We start from the raw sequence: 21,284 nt of genomic DNA, 5'->3' as shown, positions 1-21,284 counted from the left end.
TCATAAAATGTTCATTATAATTTATAATAGTTCCTCTTTCTCTTTACTTTTTCCATGGTAAATTTCTAGTCTTATCACTACTCCCCAGAGGTGAAGTGATGAGATCTGCCATGGTTCTCTTATTTTATAGAAAGTAATGTCACTATCTGAAACTTAGCTGATTAAGTTTTATTGAGTCTTCAGGTCTTTATTGTAAAGCAAATAAACAGACTAATAAACAAAAACCCAAAGTCATTGGGTTTTTTTCTGGCTTCTTTCTTTGTATTTTTTTCTGGCTTATTTTGGATGTTAGGGTATGAGTATTGTTCTTCTGTGAATTTACATTATTACTAGAAGCAGAATATACAAGTAGATATTGTCACATTTCTAAGACTAAAACAAACTTTTAATACAATGAATTGGGAAATAATTAGGAATAAACAATCATGTGATTATGTTATTTATATCTGTGCTCTATGTACTGACAACTGAAACAATCTCCGTTTAATTAAAAAAGTTTTCAGACATATTATTTTTCAGTATCCCATCTTTCTTTCTGATAATCTTAGGAAAACATATGTTTCCATAAAATATTTTGGACATTTTTCTAAGAAGAATGTAATATCTAAAATTATATTACCCAATGCAGGGAGAAATAATTTAAATTAACAGACAGCTTGCTAGATGCCATCTCATTGTGGAATGATGTTATCTAAAAGTACTTAACTTCTAGAAATCACTGGTTAAAATTTTGTCCATGTGCATCTTTCCTGGGATCATTAATTATCAAGTCACTGCTGGCTGAACTACTTGCACAGATGAGGTTTGTTGCTTATTTTACCCCTGAGGAGATATTAAGAAAACTAACAACATCATCTAACATTTATAGAATTGAATTGGTGCAATGTGGCAATGTACAAAGTACCTCAGTCTGACAGTGTGCAAAAATGATGACACATATTTCAGCAATATTTGAAGTTGGTTCTACAAAGAACTGGATATTTCACATAAACCATGAAATCCCTTATTCATATACATATCATTGTATACTTATAAAATAGCTTTTTTTCTTTCACAGTAAAATACTGCTGTTATTTTATGTTATGTTTTAAATGTGTAATTTTCTAAAGAATAAGCAAAGCTGAGAAAAAGTCTTCTGAGTCAGCAAATTTGTTCCCAAGAATCTTATTTAATTAGAAGACTTTTGCTGCAATTGTCCTTTTAGTGTTGCAAAGGCTACAAAATAGTTTTTAACTAGCCTCCTCACTCAGAAAACAAATTTGATTATCATGCAAGATAAAAATAACATAAGTTCAATTCAAGACTGTTAAATTCTATAAGTAATTTTCAGTTTATTAGAAATTTTTTAGTTTGTAACTCAAAGAATGAAGACTGGGAACACAGTGCTTTTTAAAAAATATCCTGCATAACTAATCTGCAGTTGATGAAACTGTTCTGTCTTTAGTTATGTAAATCTCATTTAAATACCTGATAACATTTTTATAGACATCTTAACCAGATACTTTATGTTAACAGAACATTAGTACCTGTTTGAAAAACAAATGGTGAGATTTTCATGAAAAGTTTGCTATCTATAACAGCAAGCTAATAATGATAGGCAAAAAGACTGAGGAAGGGAAGGTGCTTAGGAGGGAAGGTGGGAGTTTCTCAATGATCTGGTACCTGGGTGGCATGAAATATTCTGAGGAGCAGAGGTCTGGAGCTTCTGGTGAGAGTTATAGTGAAGTAAGTTATTTAAAACTTTTACACTTAGTTTGAAATTGAATATTTAATATCTTACAAAGGTATAGAGAATTTTTAATTCAGAATATTCTGATCATGACAGAAAATGGTGGCAGAGTAGGAGGACCCTAAGCTTGCCTTATCCTCATGAATGCAATTAGATAACTATAAAATCAGTCTAAATATCCCAGAAATTGATCTGAAGACTGGCAGAACAAACTCTACAAATAATGGTAGAAGAGGCCATATAAGAAGGTAGGAAATGTAGAGACACAATTTGGGAGAGAAATGATCTTGGCTGTTGCAGTTTGGAGGGAGCCACAGTTGTAGAAAAATGCAAGAGACACACTAGCACACAGAGAAGTCCATGGGGAAAACGAATCCCTATAGCAATTGGCTTGAAAAGCAAGAAGAGCTGAATTTTGTGAGTTCTAGCAACAAGGAAGGCTTAAAACCCAGAGTTTTAAGGATCAGCAGGCTTGGTTTGGATAAAGCCCAGAGGGTATGGGGGCTGCTCTTGGAGAGAAGGTAGGGCAAACACTCTGTAGATATACAATAAAACAGCAATCTGAAGAATGCCTGAGGTACACAGTAGGGAGGTTATTCACTCATCTTGGAGTATGTCCTAGAGAGGCAGCATTCATGGAGAGAGCCTTCTGGGAACAAAGGAACTGGAAGTTGCCATTTCCCTCCCCTGCACCTCAGTACAAACACAGAACCACCTGCAGGTACCAGTGCAGTGCCAGCACTCACTATCTAACTTGCTTACACTGACCTCCACCCCTCCTCTCAGTCATGCTTGCCTCAGTCCCAATGCAGTGGACCTCCTGCCCCAGAAAACTGGTTCAAACCTCTGCAACACTGCATCTCCCAATCTCAGACAAAATGAGTAGAGAAATTTTTCCCAAATGAAAGAAGAAGAAAATTTGTCTCAAATGGCTGAAGAATGAAGGGAAACATATACCTGAAGGGGTAGTTAAAGCAATAATCATACTGATACTCACTGGAATGGAGAAAAGAGTGGAAGAGATCAGTGACTCTTAACAGACAGATAAAAAGGAAACAATCAGAGATGAAAAGTGCAATAAATGAGATTAGAAACATGCTTGATGCAATGAACAGCAGATTGGAAGAAGCAGAGGGACAAATAAATGACCTAGAAGGTAGAGCAATGGAAAGTAATCAAGTTGAACAAAAGAGAGAAAAAAGAATTATGCAAAACAAGAGTAGGCTTAGGGAACTCAGTGACTTGGCCAAACATAATATCATTTGAAGTATAGGAGTCCCAAAAAGAAAAGGAGAGAGAAAAGGAGGGAAAGCATTTATTAGAAGAAATAATAGCTGAAACTCCTCTAACCTGGGAAGGAAACAGATATCCAGATTCAGGAAGCTCAAAGAACTCCCCACAAAATCAACAAAAGCCAATCCATACTAAGACATGTTGTAATTAAAATAGAAAAATAAAGCAATAAAGAAAAATTATTAAAAGCAGCAAGACAGAAAAAATATAGTTACATACAAAGGAAACCCCATAAGACTATCAACAGATTTTTCAGCAGAAACTTTCCAAGCTAGAAAGGAGTCACATGACATATTCAATGTGCTGAAAGGGAAAACTGTGCAGCCAAGAGTAGTCTACCCAGCAAGCCTATCATTCAGAATAGAAGAAGAGATAAAGAATTTCCCCAATATAAATGAAAACTAAAGTAGTTTATGGCCATTAAGCCATTCCTGCAAGAAATATTAAAAGGAGCTCTTTGAATGTAAAGGAAAGACAACGTGACAGTATGAAGGGAGGAAAAACAAAAGCAATAAAAATGAGTATTTCTGCAGAAAAAAAATCAGTCAAGAAACTCACAAAATAAAAGGATGTAAAATATGACATCATATACCTAAAATGTAGAAAGGAGAGGAATAAAGAGTGGGTTCAAATTTAAATGATCATCAATTTAATATAGATGTCTATATGCAGAAGATGTTATATGCAAACGAAATCCAAATATATCACTAAAGAAAATCTTTATAAAAGAGAGAAAGACAAGAAAGGATCAGAGACAATTTTTAGAAACAACCACAAAATAAGTAATAAAATTATAATAAATACATATCTATCAATAATTACTTTGAACGTAAATGGACCAAATGTTCTAATCAAAAGATATAGGGTAACAGAATGGATTAAAAAAATAAAAAAGAGGGCAGCCTGGGTGGCTCAGCAGTTTAGTGCTGCCTTCAATTAAACTCAGAACGTAATCCTGGAGACCTGGGATTGAGTCCCACGTTGGGCTCCTTGCATGAAGCCTGCTTCTCTCCCTGCCTCTCTCTGTCTCTCACTTTCTCATGAATAAATAGATAAAATCTTAAAAAAAAACAAGAAAAATCTATATGCTGCCTATAAGAGACTCAGTTTAGAACTAAAAACACCTGAAGATTGAAAGTAAGGGGATGCAGGAACCTCTATAATGAAAATGAATGTCAAAAGAAAGCCATAGTCACAGTAGCAATACTTATATCAGACAAAATAGATGTTAAAATAAAGACTATAACAAGAGAAAAAGGACACTATATAAAAATAATCCAACAAAGAGCTATAACAATAGTAATATTTATGCACCCAGCATTGGAGTACCCAAATACATAAAACAGTTAATAGCAAACATAAAGGAACTAATTGATAATAATACAATAATATTAGAGGACTTTAATACCCCACTTACATCAATGGACAGCTTATCTAAACAAAAAAATCAATAAGAAAACAAAGGTTTTGAGTGACACATTGGACTAGATGGGTTTAACAGATATATTCAGAATATTGCATCCTAAAACAGTAGAATACATATTCTTTTCAAGAGCAACATTCTCCAGAATAGATCACATATTAGGCCATAAACAAGTCACAACAAATTCCAGAAGACCAAAGTCATACCATCCATCTTTTATGACCATGATGCTATGAAACTAAAAGTCAATAGCAAGAGAAAAACTGGAAAGACCACAAATACATTAACTATTATTTTTTAAGATTATTTGTTCATGAGAGACACAGAGAGAGAGGCAGAGACATAGGCAGAGGGAGAACCAGGCTCCATGCAGGAAGCCTGATGTTGGACTCCATCCCAGAACTCTGGGATCATGCCCTGAGCCAAAGGCAGATGCTCAACTGCTGAGCTACCCAAGAGTCCCCAAATACATGGATGTTAAAAAACATGCTATAAACAATGAATGGATCACCAAACAATTAAAGAAGAAATTAAAAAGTGCATGGAAACAAATAAAAATTAAAACACAATGGTCCAAAACCATTGGAGTACAGCAAAAATGGTTCTAGGAGGGAAGCTTATAGCAATACAGGTCTACCTCAAGAAACAGGAAAAATCTTAAATAAGACCACCTAACCTTACACCAAAAGGAGCTAGAGAAAAAACAAGAAACAAACCCAAAACCAGCAGAGGAAGAAAATAATAAAGATTGAGCAGAAATAAATGATACAGAAACTAAAAAAAACTTGGTAGAAGAGATCAATAAAACCAGGAGCTAGCTCTCTGAAAAAAAAATCAACAAATTGATAAAACTAGCCAGGCTTATCAAGAAAAAAACCCAAATACATAAAATCACAAATGAGAAAAGGAAAAATAACAACCAACACACAGAAATACAAAGGATAATAAGAGAATACTATGAAAAGCTGTGTGCCAACCAATTGGACAACCTAAAAAAAAAATGAATGAATTCCTGTAAACATATAACCTAACAAAACCAAAACATGAAAAAACAAGATTCAAACAGACTGATTACAAGCAAAGAAATCAAATCAGTAATCAAAAAACTTACAACAAATGAAAGTCCAGGACCAGATGACTTCAGAGGTGAATTCTAACCAACTTTTTAAAAAATATTTTATTTATTTATTCATAGAGACAGAGAGAGAGAGAGAGAGAGAGAGAGAGAGAGAGGCAGAGACACAGGCAGAGGGAGAAGCAGCATACAAGGAGCCCAACGTGCTACTTGATCTCGGGTCTCCAGGATCATGCCCTGGGCTGCAGGCGGCACTAAACCGCTGGGCCACCAGGGCTGCCCTAACCAACTTTTAAAGAAGAGTTAATACCTATTCTTCTCAAACTATTCCAAAAAACAGACAAGGAATGAAAACTTCTAAATTCATCTATGGGGTCAGCATTACCCTGATACTAAAACTAGATAAAGACACCACAAATAAAGAGAACTATAGGCTAATCTCTGATATACATAGATGCAAAAAAATCTCACTAAAATACCAGCAAACTGGGGCACCTAGGCGGCTCAGTCAGTTAACTGTCTGCCTTTGGCTCAGGTCATGGGATGGAGCCCTCTATCAGGCTCCCTGCTCAGGGGGGAGCCTGCTTCTCCCTCTCCCTCTGCCACTCTCCCTGCTTGTGCTCTTTTGCTGTCCGTCAAATAAATACACAAAATTAAAAAAAAAAAAAAAAAAAAACACTAGCAAACTGAATCCAACAAACATTAAAAAAAATTCACCACAATCAGGTGGGATTTATTCCTGGGCTTCAAGTGTGGTTCAATATTCACAGGTCCATCAACATGATATATCACTTCAGTACAAGAAAGTATAAGAACCATATGACTATTTCAAAAGACATAGAAAAAGCATTTGACAAAGTACAATATCCATTCACGATAATGACCCTCAACAAAGCAGGCTTAGGAGGAACATTACTCAACATGATAAAGGCCATATGTGAAAAACCTACAGCTAATACCATCCACAATGGGGAAAAACTGAGACATTTCTCCTAAGGTCAGGAACAGGACAAAGATGTCCACTCTCACTATCACTAACATAGTAGTAGAGGTCCTAGACACAGCAACCAGACAACAAAAGAAATAAAGTCATCCAAATCAGTAAGGAAGAAGTAAAACTTTCACTATTTGCAGAAGACAGGATACTCTATATAGAAAACCCTAAAGACTCCATCAAAAAACTGACATTACTGAGAAATGAATTCAGTAAAGTTGCAGGATACAATGCAATGTACAGAAATCTGTCACATTTCTGTATACCAATAATGATGCAGCATACAGAGAAATTAAGAAAAAAATCCCATTTATAATTGCACCAAAAATAGTAAGATACCTAGGAATAAACCTAACCAAAGAGGTGAAAGATCTTTACTCTGAAAATTATAAATAAATAAGGAAAGAAATTGATTGCAATACAAAGAAATGGAAAGATTACATGCTCATGGATTAGAAGAACAAACATTGTTAAAATGTCTATACTACCCAAAGCAATGTACACATTTAATGCAATCCTTATCAAAATACCAATAGCGGGCAGCCCCAGTGGCGCAGCGGTTTAGCGCCGCCTGCAGCCCAGGGCGTGATCCTGGAGACCCTGGATCGAGTCCCGCATCAGGCTCTCTGTGTGGAGCCTGCTTCTCCCTCTGCCTGTGTCTCTGCCTCTCTCTCTCTCTCTCTCTCTCTGTGTCTCTATGAATAAATAAATAAAAAAAATCTTAAAAAAAATACCAATAGCATTTTTCACAGACACAGAACATCCAATCCTAAAATTTGGATGGAAATACAAAAGACCCAGAATAGCCAAAGCAATCTTGAAGAAGAATAGCAAAGACATCTGGCTTTCTGGAACTCAAGTTATATTACAAAACTGTAGTAATCAAAAACTAGTATGGTACTGACACAAAAATACACATAGGTCAATAAAATAGAATATAAAATCCAGAAATAACCTCAATAACATGGTCAATTAATCTTTGATGAAGTAGAAAAGGATCTGCAATAGGAAAAAGACAGTCTCTTCAACAAATGGTGTTGGGAAAACTGGACAGCTACATGCAAAGGAATGAAACTGGACCACTTTCTTACACCATACACAAAAAAGCAATTCAAAATGGATTAAAGAACTAAAATCTTAAAAATCCTAGTATAGAGTACAGGCAGTAACTTTTCTTATATTATCCACAGCAACTTTTTTTCTAGATAGTTCTCTTGAGACCATGGAGACAAAAGCAAAAATAAACTGTCAGGACTACATCAAAATAAAAACTTTCTGCACAGCAAAGGAAACAATTAAAAAAACTAAAAAGGCAACATATGAAATGGGAAATATTTGCAACTGACATATCCAGTAATGGGTTAGTATCCAAAATATATAAAGAATTATACAACTCAGCATCCAAGAAACAAATAATCCAATCAAAAAATGGGCAGAAGACTGTACAAGAATGGGACTGGGGCCTGGAAGAGTTCTTGACAGAGATTAAAGAGCTCTCACAGACAATGCTCAGCTGATCCACTTTGTGTAGGAATGTCTTTCTCTGTTCTGGACTCAATGTGGTTAACAAGTATGTCAATGGTTTCCTCACCAATATTTATCTCCTACCACAGTTGATCTTTCCACACCATGCCACAGTTATCCTGACTTCATAGAATTCTTTCTACTGGCCAAGCTCATATCAATCAATGGGGCAATATATTTACTGATATTTCTTCCTGAAATTCACTTTTGTGAGGTCTTTGGAAGGGTGCCTAACATTTAAGACTCTGTTTACATGTCATTTTTTCAAAAAGGCCTGCTTGAACCACTCAATTGAAAATAGCAACCAGCCTTCAGTCCTTAGTCCTGTACTTGGGTTCATTTTCTTCATAACACAAGATTGTATGAAATTATTTAATATTATGTATTATTTGTTTATTGCATGTCCCTCACCTAGAAATGAATTTTTTTTAGAAGGGCAATGTTTGGTTTGTTCAGCATTTAATCTTTAGTCACAGAATGGTTCATGATATACAATGGGTGTGGATAAACATTGGTGAAAGAAAAAGGAAGAAAGGAGGATGGGTAGAAGAAATGTCTGAGAATGTCTTTTTAATACTTTTAAACTGGAATACAAAAAAACTATTTTATAGCTTTTGGCAGTAATTTCTTCCTTTTGATAGTAATTTTTAGATACTACATGTTAACTAGCGAGTTACTATGGAAAATCAAGTAAGATCGACTTTTTTCTCTTTTGTGTCCATTTCTGCCTGGTAACCTGAGGGATTCTTCACCTTTGTGTGTCAGTAATAAACTAAATGTGTCTTAGTATCAAATTTTACTATAGCGTCCTGTGTATATTGTTCTTCTAGTACAATTTATCCTCTCATTCTGTAGAGAGAGTTCTTTAAAGTTTCTGATCCCTAATTTATAGGACAATGTTTTTGTTCCATTTCTTAGATTGTAATTAAGAAATAAATATTTACTTTTGTGGCAGATGCATTCTTTCTGTCCCTCATGTATAAGAGCTTATCTATAACTATTTTAACTGTATGTCTCCAGCTTCCGTCTCTCTCGAGTATTTCTATTATGCTTATGGTTCATTTTTCAGCAATGTCAAAAACTATTCCATTTTTATTCAATCTATTATTTATTTGATCATTAATAATGTGAACCCTCACCCCAATATGTTCCTTTGCTCAGACATTTCTCTTTCCCTAATAGTCTCCTGTTTATCAGTTTACTCATCAACTTTTATTTATGTGAATTTGTATTTTTATTAAGGCCTTCTCTAATTGGAAGTTTTTGTGGGGAATCATAAGCTTTGGTTATAAAAGCCACATTCTTCTGGGCTGGCTACAATGTTTTGGGTTATTTCCCCTCTCCCATCATTTTGGTACTATATTTTGGTACTATTTATTATTATTTTACTCAATTTCTCTTGACCATCTACTTCCCAATAGGTGTTAACAGTGTCTAGGAAGTGGAGAAGTACTTTTAAAATTAGAATTTTTTTTGTGTGTAAATAACTGATTCAACTTTTGTAACTAGATAAGCAATAATAGCATAGATATCTATATTATGCTTATTTGGTTTGGGTGCTTATAGTCAGATATTGTATGCACAATTTTTGTGTTCTTGAGTTCTTGATTTTATTCAATATTTCAGTTTATTGGTCATCAAACTTAAGTATTTGTAAAAGAAGAATTATCCATTTTTTTCCTGTATAATTGAAAATGTCTTTCTATTGTCTTTACCCAAGAAAGATAGCTTGGAAGAGTAAAAATTTCTTTATAACATTTCTCCTTTCAAAATCTGCACATATTTCTCCACTGCATTCTAACATTGAGAGTTGCTGAGAAATCTGCAGCCAGGTTAATTTTGTCTCTTTCGCAGATAACTTATTCTTTCTTTCCTGCCTAGGTATTTGTAGATTGCTTCCTTATCTTTCTTTCTCATTTTTGTCTGAGGAAAGGTTTATACATTTTAAGATTTGATAATTGCAATTATTTCTATTACATTTGCTCTATATTCTTCCTTACAATTACATGGAGTCTTGGAAGCTGGACTACCCTATGTTCTCCTAAAATGGACCTTGAGAACTTATTTGGAATTTCTAGCTGAGGAGTACAGCCAGCCATTCATATATCCTTGACAGAAGAACAATCATCCTTTTGGGAGGAAGGCAGACCTCTTCCACTGAGTACTCAGCTTCAGGAGGGATGTCCACATGAAGCTCTCAATTTCTTGTTATAATTATTTAAATAAATTTAATTGGTCTCATGTATTTTTTTCATATTGCACCATTAGAAATTTAGCAAAAAAAATTCCCCAATTATCAATTCAGTTGATTAAAACACCAATTTAGCTCTCTTTGTTGGAAACAAAGAATTTTATAGAATTAGAATTTTCAAACATAAGTAGATGGGAAGATCATATTTATGTACAAAGTTCAAATGATCTGCTCAAATGACAGAATGGTGAAATAGAGTGATTATTGCCAGACTGGCATACTACGATATTTTTTAAAAACCTAAAATTTAAATAATGAAACAATATGTACATGTATTTGAATACCAATTCAGATTTAAAAATAAGCAACATAAAATAATTTATAGAAGATTGAAAAGCATGTTGAATGCATAAAGTCATCTTATAACTGTGGTATTTACAAGTCAAACTCATCTTGGAATACACTATTGTTTTCTACAGTCTCAGGGTAAAGTTGTAAACTTGAAAGAACTCTTCAGGAGACTGAGATGTATTAACAAAAAGAAAAGGTGAAAATGGAAGGGAGGAAAGAAGAAAATGTATAAGTAGGAAGACTCAATAAAATATAAGTATTTCTGGAAAAATTTTTAAAACAATGAGGTTAAGGGAAATTTTAAAATTTAGTCAATTATCTGTCAACATGGGAGAGGGGAGGAAGGTATCATGGGGACTTCTAATTAAGATCCTGGAGTTCAATTATGTTTCATTTAATTTAGCTCATTCAAATGGGAGTAAATAGGGGACATCAGCAAGAGTAGTGTTAATTCAGATCTTAAATATGGATTGAAACAATCTTATGAATGACCTTGGATTCAAGATGAAGTTCTACTTAATTTTATATGCACTAAGGAGCATTGAGTGTTTTGAACAGGTATATGATTCAAACACAGCTGCATATTTGGAAAATTAAACTGTTCTGATTTTGAGTAAGAGAAGTATATGGAAACCAGATCGAAATCTATTTCAATAATCCAAATAGCTATTTTAACTACTTTGATTGGAATGGAAAATTTTGTATTATTTCAGGAGATGTTATAAAGCTAATTTAACTGAACCTAAGAATAGAAAAAGATCAAAACTAAGCAAACATCATATATTAGCAGTATGTAGTTACAACTGACCAGATTTACTCTTATGTATTTAGAGACAAATGTGACAGGTAAAATGATAGATGGCAACAGGGTGGCATTTTTGCACTCTCTTGAAAACTCTCCCATGAAGGCTGTTGATTCCTAAGTTAAAAGCATCTATTTCCCCTAAAAATCACTTCTCTTGTCATTGGAAAATAAGTTGTGTTCTTCTAGCCTCTTTTTCTGCCACAATTCAAAATGATTCTATTGACAAAACTAAAAGTTTACTATGTCTCTATTCAATTTTTTAAAAATGCATTATGCATGCAGAAGATGGAAATCTCAATAAATAAAATAGATGTGGACTTTCTGACCTCAAGATATTGTTTTGTTTATGGAGAATTCAGGGACACTATTAGGAGCATGAATAACAACACCAACATTTGTCTGTCATATTTTCACTGGCAATTGCAAAGACAAATGTCAAGTGCTTGGTAACACTAATGTTTTTCTTAGGATTACACACATGTCCCATGGAAACAGAACTACATGCATATCCCTCTCTCTCTCTCTCTCTCTGTTTCTCTCTCTCCCCCTCTCTCTCTCTCTCTCTCACACACACACACACACACACACACATACACACACACAATTTCTTCACATTAAAAGACATTAGATTAGGTTGATGGCATCATTTACAAGATTTAGCAATTTTGAATTGAAATACCGTCATATTCATATTCTCTAATTCAAAGTTACAGCAGAGGCGAAGCAATCCAAAAAGATGAGTAAGTGAAGTGGAAATGAAAATATAAGTTTAGTTTTTTAAAATTGTAATGCAACTAATATAATTTTAATAGTTTTCCAGAGATGTAAGCATCATTGGTGCAAAGCCAGCAAAAGCATGGTTGAAAGCATATCTTAAAATTATTATGATCCTTTTCCCTGTGGTGCATACTGTAGTGTGTTATGTGGACATTCCAGCAAAGAAGGAAAGCTTGTTGCCCCAATTGTTGAGTAGACTGTGGGCAGATATCTGCCAGCTATTAACTCCTTTACCATCACCTCAGCTGAAGAAGCCTATAGCCCCAAGATGACACCCTTTTTCCTGAAAGCTCACATCCAGTGACTGATTTTAGAGATTATAATGGTCTGGACAATGTAGCCCAACTAGGGACAACAATGAAAGGCCATTCTACCTTTTCATAGGGTTAACCAAGATTATCTTGAATCTGCATCACAGTTCAACCACTTCCTCTGCCAATTCTAACTTCTCTCCCCTTTTTTTTCCAGTGCTGATTCCAAGGAATCCTTAATAACCACACTGCACAATGCAATCATAGAGTCTGCTTCTCAGGAACCTACACTGTGACATTTTCTTTCATGAGAAAACTCAGAAGACACTGATTTAAAAAATCTTCCTCATTTATTTCTCAATAAGAGCTGTGTGCTAAGTTCACTGCAATATAAAGGTCAAGTTGCTATTTTGAAATTCCCAATATGGAAGTGCCTTGCTTAGTGATCGTACACTAGTGCTTAGAAAATGACACCTGAATAAGTGCTAATTCCCATACTCAGTACTATGCTTCACTGGCAAAGAAAGTACAGTAATAATTTTCCACAAGCAACTAAACATTTGTATGTTAAATATGCTATGCTTGTTCCTTGGAGTCTTTACAGTTATCCAGAAATAAGGTTAGAATAATATAGTAGATATGAAAGTGAAAGGAAAACATCAGCTTGATAAAGTATTTTAAAAATGATGTAATGTGGAAAATAGCAATTTATGTTGAGCAAAATTCTTAGGCAAAATAATTTATTTGCCTTCTTTTATAGGGACTCACATAAAACAAGTATTATGACTTAATTATAATAAGCCATTATCATCTAATTCTATTTTTCCTCAAACCTTATCTATGGAACAAAGCTAGATATAATCAATCTTTTAACTATGATCAGAAGGAATTCCAATACTTCACAAAGAGCAGAAGCATATCAATGGAGCTTGATAATACTTTGTGTCACAAAAAGGTAAAATGCAGAAGCTTTTAAGGGGGAATCCTAGAAATTTTCAAAATTAAAATAAAAATATTTGTAACCTATTATAGGTTGAATTGTATCCCTTCTAAAAATAGATATGTTGAAGTCATAATTCCCAGTACCTCAGAATGTAACCTTATTTGGAAATAAGGTTATCTTTACAGGGATAAGGAAGTTAAAATGAGGTAATTAGAGTGCACCCTACTCCAATATGACTGGTGTCCTTATAAAAAGCACAAGTTTAGACACAGAGACAGACACACACAAAGGGAAGACCATGTAAAGAGACACAGGGAGACTGTCAAATGAAGGAGGTACACCACTACCAGCTGAGGAACACCAGAGGCCTGCAGCAGGTGGAAGATATAAGGATCATTCCCTTAGAGGTTTCAGAGGGAGCACAGCCCTGCTGACAGCCTGATTTCAGGTTTTTAGTTCCAGAATTGTAAGGCAATAAATTTCTGTCATTCTAAGCTAGTCTATTTGTGGTTCTTTGTTATGGCAGCTCTAGGAAACTAATATATAACCCAATATCTTTAAAAATAAATTTGATGTTTTATCATTTTTTTGATATTTTCTTGACTACATGTTCAGTTATATGATTTGCTATTACATGTTATACAGATGAGAAACTACTTTGTATGTTTATATATGGGATTGGTTTCAAAAGCCATAGTTGCCATGTTATTACTATTTTATATTAATCTACACGTCACTATCAAAAGTATTATGTTAAGCTGAAGTATCTAACTTTACATAAATATGTACCTTTGAAGGAAGTTAGATTTAAAGTCACTTTAAGCAACTGTACATTTCAGCCTGGGTTTAGGGAGCTAAATTCCAACAGGGCAGTTGAATATTTGTTTCAGTTCTAAGCAACAACTTCCTTGCAGTTACTACATGGGATCATCACAGTTATAGCATAATGTCAATAAAATGCATTTTAAAAAATTTTATTCATTTATTCATGAGAGACAGAGAGAGAGAGAGAGAGAGAGGCAGAGACACAGGCAGAGGGAGAAGCAGGCTCCATGCAGGGAGCCCGATGTGGGACTTGATCCTGGGACTCCAGGATCCCTAAAATGTATTTCTTATCCTCAAACTCTGATTTTCAGCAATATTGGTGTCATAACTTTCTAAGTCGGCATGTTAATGGCCCTGATGATTAGGTTAAAGGGTTTTGAGGGAAGTAATCCAAAATTATTCAATTGAAAAATAATCAATGTTAGGAAAGTTGTTCATGATTTTTAATAATAATGAAAAACTTGTTAAAGACACTTCTCAGGTATTATTTAGATTCTCAGTAACGTACTGAAATGTCACACAGTGTTAGCTATTTCAAATGTATCAGATATCCTCCTGAGGACATTGCATTCTGCCTTTGCCATCACATTATCATCTAAAGGAAAATGAAGAGTCTCCAAGGTCATAATATCATACTAGGATACAGGAGGCAGAGAGGTCCTCAGTGAAGAGATATTGAGATATTTAAGCATCTCTCCAATAATAAACATTATGGCTAGGGTCGCCTGAGTGGCTCAGCAGTTGAACCTCTTCTGCCTTTGGCTCAGGGCGTGATCCTGGAGACCCGGGATTGAGTCCCGCATTAGGCTTCCTGCATGGAGCCTGTTTCTCCCTCTGCCTATGTCTCTGCTTCTCTCTCTCTCTCTCTCTGTGTCTTTCATAAATAAATAAATAAATAAATAAATAAATAAATAAATAAATAAATAAAATCTTTACAAAAAGAAACAAACATTCTGGCTAGAATTTTTTTTTTTTTTTCTGGCTAGAAATGTTTAAAGTATGTTAGTTAGACCTCTGCAATAAAAGGCTATCACTTGTCAGTAAGAGTAACCACAGGCATTATAAACAACCAAAACACTGCCCTTCACAGAAAATGGTTCAGAACAGTCTGATAAATGGACCTACTTCGTCAGAAGTAGGATTCACTTTTGTGGACTTCTCTGGGTCTAATCATTCACAGTTTGGATGTGACAGTAGCAACCAGACATAACCCATGTCCTAAAGATCCCAGGGCATACATTTAAGTAACCATGAGTCAGCAAAATACAGTCCTTCAAGGATGACATGCCACCTTCCTACTTATTCATAAGACTATCACCCCAGCACATGCAATATATTTTCATTTTATCTGAATTAGCATGTATCATTTCACATATTAATATAACTTCACATGTTTAAAGTTTCCTGTGTAAAATGGATCTTTGAACCAGGCATACTTACCAAGACTTGTTAGAGATGCTCACTGCTGGCCATTAATAGGAATCATCAATTGTGATGAAAGTGATTTCTCAGTGGTCTTAGGACACATAGAAATTAATTACATTAATTAGTTTATACTTTCAACCTTGACATTTCACTAGTAGCTGCAGTGAACTACAAGGGCAATATGTTACTTAATGTGGGTTATGGGAGAAGAGTATGCTGAGGACAAATTTCATCTTTTAACAATTTTCTTAAGAAAGCAAATTGTTAGTGACCTCTGGAACAAGGAAAGGTATGAAGAGAGAAAGAGACAGAGATGGGGAGGGGTGGGAGAAAAGGAGAGGATGGGATGAGAGGGAACTCTTTGGCTATTCCCATTCTGATTGCAAATTGCATATTATCAGTAATCCTGTACTTATCAGTTCATGAAGGACCTTCTGTGATAAAATAATGTTTTAAACTATAGAAAAGCTTAGAATCAAACAACTTTTTTTTAAATGTCCTCTATAGATCAGCAAAAGGATGATACATTAGATTATGCCTGGAATAGTCAAAGAAACATTCTGATAGATAATGACCCTTGATCTGAGTCTTAAGTGAACTGGCATTTTCTAGATGGACAGAACAAGTAAATAAGGGAGGAAGTAAAAGTGAAAAGCTATCTAGGTTGTTGTTAAAAGCATGCACTGTCACAGGCAAGGATTCCAATTTGAGGTTTCCTAGTTATTGCATATATTTTCAAGGCAAGCCTCATCTTTTTTGGCTTTAATTTCCTCATATATTAAATAAGGGCTATAAAAGACTGACTTCATCTGGTTGTTGAAAAACATAAATGACACAATACATAAAGTCATAAAGTATATAATATCTGACATATACTAAGCACTTGATAAATATTAGCTATTATTTTACTCACATTATCATTCTCACTTCAAAGTGCCTTTTGGTGGGGCATTTACATCAAAGGATTTCTTTTATTTTTCAAATGAAACTATAACAATAAGAATAATAGAGCTCTGAGTTGATATAATACAATTTGGGTTCATTTCTCAAATACTTTTATGTTTAGGTAATCTTTACTTACATTAATTAATCATGTTATATACATCAATCAATTATCTATTAATTATTTAACTTGTTTTCAGTTCTAGTCTCTAAAATTTTATCAGACATTAATCCCTGATCACTGTCAATGTTCTTAGATAAGTTCAACTTCCTCAATTTGGAGATTTTATTTATTTATTTTTTAAAGATTTTATTTATTTATTCATGAGAGACACAGAGAGAGGCAGAGAGAGACACAGAGGGAGAAGCAGGTTCCTTGGGGAGAGTCTGATGCAGAACTCGATCCCAGGACCCCGGGATCAAGATCCCAGGACCCCAGGATCACAACCTGAGCCAAAGGCAGATGCTCAACCACTGAGCCAACCAGGTGCCCCAATATGGATATTTTAATATTTACATTTGTTCTCCTTGCTATTTCAACCTAGACTTTTATATTGATTGCATTTGTAGTTCCACAAAATAAAATCTATCTTTTAAAACTGAAGCTATATTTACATATTAAAGTATAATAGCAATGCCTAAACCAGATTTTCTGATTTTTCCCCTATTATAGTAATGATCTAGATCTTGTATTTATTTATTCTTGACCAGGCAGTTTTAGATTGACCAATCTAAGATCCTTTTTGGGTTGGATTTATTCTTGCTACATTGGTAGAGGGGATTGAAGTAGAGCACAGTGAATCATACTTAATTGTTTTCTCTATCTGGCTTCAGTGATGACTCAATTATTCTCAACAAAAAGTTCTTAAAGACTTACTATGTATAAAATTCTCACAGGTTCACAGAAGAACAATGCAACCATCATCTTAGCTTTTTTTTTTTTTTTTTTTTTTTCCTGTTTGGACCACTTTCCAGAACTGATTAATATTTTATCAGTAACAGGATTCAAAGTAACCTAACACTGCTGTATAAATATGGAAATTTTTGTTAGATTTTCTTGAGATCAACAAAGATACTTTTGACTCTTATCTTGTACAGAGGGAAAACAAGCTTATTCAAATGATGTTCTGATATCTTTGCAGTTGTATCTGAAATGATTCACAGAGATTTTAAGTTCCTTGATATGGTAATTATTTCATTCATTTATTATGCATTTACAAACTAAATAATTCTGTACTGCAACATGGTATCTGTGAAATAAACACTTAATGAATTGGGTAATAATATAGCATCAATAGTTCTTATTTAGGGAAAAATAGGCAATGAGAAAATACAAAGAAATGGTATGCGAAATTAGACACAAAGAAGAAATTTTACACAGTATCATATCTTACTATTGATTACAAAGATACAAGTAACCATGAAACAGAGATGAAACAAAAAATATTGTATCACCAATAGGGCTTTCAAGGTATTCCTTTGCTGCATCAGAATATATAGCCTGGCTAAATTTGATTTAGCAAATGAATTCTCTAAAACAAATGTATATATTATCACCTACATAAAATAAGTCATTTTGATCATGAAATGTTATGTTCCTTTCTATGGATGCTGAAACAAGTCACTACAGACTGAATGGCTTAAAGGAGCCCAATTTCATTGTCTTATAGTTCTGTACATTAGAAGTCCAATGTAGGTTTCAACTGGGCTAAAACCAAGGTGTTGGCAGGACTGCATCCCTTTCTAGAGGCTCTAAGGAAAAATCTACATCCTTGCTTTTTCCAGGTTTTAGAGACCAGTAGTACTTTTAGCTTGTGACCTCCTCCTTCCATGTTCAAAAGCTGAAACTGAGCTGAGTCCTCACATTGTATCACTCTCCCTTTCATGCCTCTCTTCCATGTTTCCTTATGATTATCCTTCCTTGTGATTACATTGGGTACACTCAGATAATCCAGGATAATCTCCCTATTTTGGGGCCAGCTGATTAGGAACTTTAATGCTGTCTAGGATATTAATTCCCCTATTGCCAGCTAAGGTAACATATTCACAGGGTCCAGCCAGGGATTAATACATGGACATTTTTTGGGGGGAGAATAATTCTAAGTCAACCATCTCCATTTTATGCTCTATATTAACATAACAGATAATGCTTTAAGTAAATCCACAGATTAGAAATTTGTTTATCATAGCAAATCTAGATAGACAAATGCATTCTGCTAACATCATTTCAAAGTTAGTGACTCTTCCATTAGTCCATTAGCACATACCATTAGCCAGGTTATTTATTTATTTATTTTTAATTTTTATTTATTTATGATAGTCACACAGAGAGAGAGAGAGAGAGAGAGGCGGAGACATAGGCAGAGGGAGAAGCAGGCTCCATGCACCAGGAGCCCGATATGGGACTCGATCCCGGGTCTCCAGGATCGCGCCCTGGGCCAAAGGCAGGTGCTAAACCGCTGTGCCACCCAGGGATCCCCATTAGCCAGGTTATTTGACCAGGTTGCATTTTTCTTCTGTTTCTTTGGGCTAATCTCTACAGAGAATGGATTGCAGGCCTTTTGCTAATACTTATTTTCCAAAATGATAAAGAACGTAACTTATTTAATTAACTTTATTAGTTTTTTAAGTAGGCCCCATGCCCAATGTGGCACTTGAACTTACAACTCTGAGATCAAGAGCCACATGCTCTACCAACTGAGCCAGTCAGACATCCCTTAGAATGTAACTTAGTCTTGGTTTATTTGAGTGCCTCTATAGCAAACTAGATATACATTAATTTTTGTAATACCTAATATACTATACCTATATATCAATCAGTAGCTGAATAATAAAAATATGAACTCTTGTATACAATTAACTTGCTTTCTCCACGTAGAAGAATAAGTCAACAACCTGCCCTTCTAGATATAGAAATTATATCTATCTATCTATCCGTTTGCTTATCTATCTGAGACAGAGAAAGAATTTTTTAGTCTTGGCCACATGCTTCTGAATCTGACCCTCATCTCAATGAGTAAAGAATTTAATGACTCTGAGTTTCACCTCTTTTGAGAATTCGGGAGCTCATTTCATCTAAGGTCATACATGTTAAGTGAATCTATAGTATGTGTTAGAGAGCATCATCACTTGTTATTTTGCATCAGACTCCCTTTGATGATATTTGGCATGACACTTGATTAAGAGAAGTTTCTTACATAAAAAAAAAATGATGTGTTCCTATCCTATGACGAATAGTATGCTTTTGATTCAAACAGCTGCTAAATATAAATTTTCCTCCTCTCAAAAATCTATACTCAAGTACTCATTGTGCTTCCTCCCTTACCTAATTCAAGACTGTAAAATGTTACTTTCTTGAGAGAAATGTCCCTATCCAAATAGTAACCATCATCATTATAAGATTTTTGACTTAACTTTATTTTAACCGTCTCTTTTAGCACTTAATTCAACTCTTTCTTACAGCTCTTCTCAGGATCTGAAACTATAGCATTTATTTAATTATTTACTTAGTAGAGCCTCCCTCTCCTACTAGGATATGGGCTCCATGAGGAAGAGACCTAAAATTTGTTTGGTACATAGCAGATGTTTGATAAGTATTTCCTGAGTAAATGAATGGAATAACAGAAAAAAATAAGTTATATTAAATCTGCAAGTTTTTTTTTTCCCAGTTGCTTCTATAGAAACAGAAAATCAGCTTTAAAAATTTTTCTCTTAAGATTTAGTTGATATATAGAGCAACATATTTTGCAAAGACAATATTTACTGGTGTGGTAGACTGAGTAAATGTCCTTCAAAGATATATTTATTTCCTAATACCTGGAATCTGTAGATATGTTTTCTTACCTGGCAAAAATAATTTTGAAGATATGATTAAGTTAAGAATGTTGAGATGGAAGATGATTCTGGATTATCTAGGTATATCCAATGGAACCACAAGGACTCATATAAAACAGAGAGGTAGGGTTTGAAGACAGTAAACATGGTAAGTCAACAGAAGAAAAGAGAAAGAGAGAAATATTAGAAGGTGCTCTGCTTCTGGACTTGAAGATGGAAGTAGGTGGGTGGTCTCTAGAAGTTGGGAAAGACAAGGAAATTGATTCTCCCCTAGAACCTCCAGAAGGAACCAGTTCTTCTGACATCTTGACATGAGCCCAGTAAAGCTGATTTTGGACTTCTAACCTCCAGATCTGTAAAATAATTAATTTGTGTTGCTGTCAGTCACTAAGTTTGTGGTAATTTGTTATAGCAGTAATAGGAAACTAATGAAATAAACTACTGATAAATTTTTGATTAGAGGAAATATTTCCAAGGCTTTCTTGATAGGATTATTTTCTTGAAGTTCTGGATTTTTGAAAAAGAACAGAACAGGGTGATAAAATAATCTTCATGAAGTCTAAATATAGTGGATTATCTCTTTGGCAATTTTACATTAAATGCTGGCTGGATATTGGCAGAAGTAGAGTGAAAACCTAAAGAATCTTGTTCCCTCTGATTGAGGTAGAAAAAGATATAAAATTCTCTTAATCTTGATCCCAATTTTATCAAACGTCCTCTAGTAGTTTGCTAGAACTGCAGTAACAAGTACGATAAATTGAATTGCTTAAAACAAGAGAAATATACTGTTTCACAAGTTTGTAGTCTAGAAGTCCAAAATCAAGGTATCTGCAAGGCCATGCTCCCACTGACGGCTTCAGGGAAGAATCTGTGCCAGGCCTCTCTCCGAACTCCTGGTAGCT

The 21,284-nt window shown here is 34.5% G+C and overlaps 1 long non-coding RNA gene across 8 annotated transcripts in view; it reads right to left on the bottom strand.

Moving 5' to 3' along the window:
• LOC140604740 (uncharacterized) overlaps positions 1-21,284 on the bottom strand; it is a 357,291-nt gene that overhangs the window by 152,276 nt on the left and 183,731 nt on the right. For all 8 annotated transcript variants that reach the window (XR_012007550.1, XR_012007552.1, XR_012007545.1 and 5 more), the window contains 2 exons: positions 16,520-16,594; positions 15,622-15,697 (listed from right to left, as the gene is read on the bottom strand). This is a non-coding gene — a long non-coding RNA (uncharacterized lncRNA). The remainder of the gene's footprint in view (positions 1-15,621; positions 15,698-16,519; positions 16,595-21,284) is intronic.

This window comes from Canis lupus, chromosome 15 (genome assembly GCF_048164855.1).
Source record: "Canis lupus baileyi chromosome 15, mCanLup2.hap1, whole genome shotgun sequence".
NCBI classification, from domain to species: Eukaryota; Metazoa; Chordata; class Mammalia; order Carnivora; family Canidae; genus Canis; species Canis lupus.
Note: the sequence above shows the minus strand (reverse complement) of the source record. Positions and strands in the feature narration are given on the sequence as shown.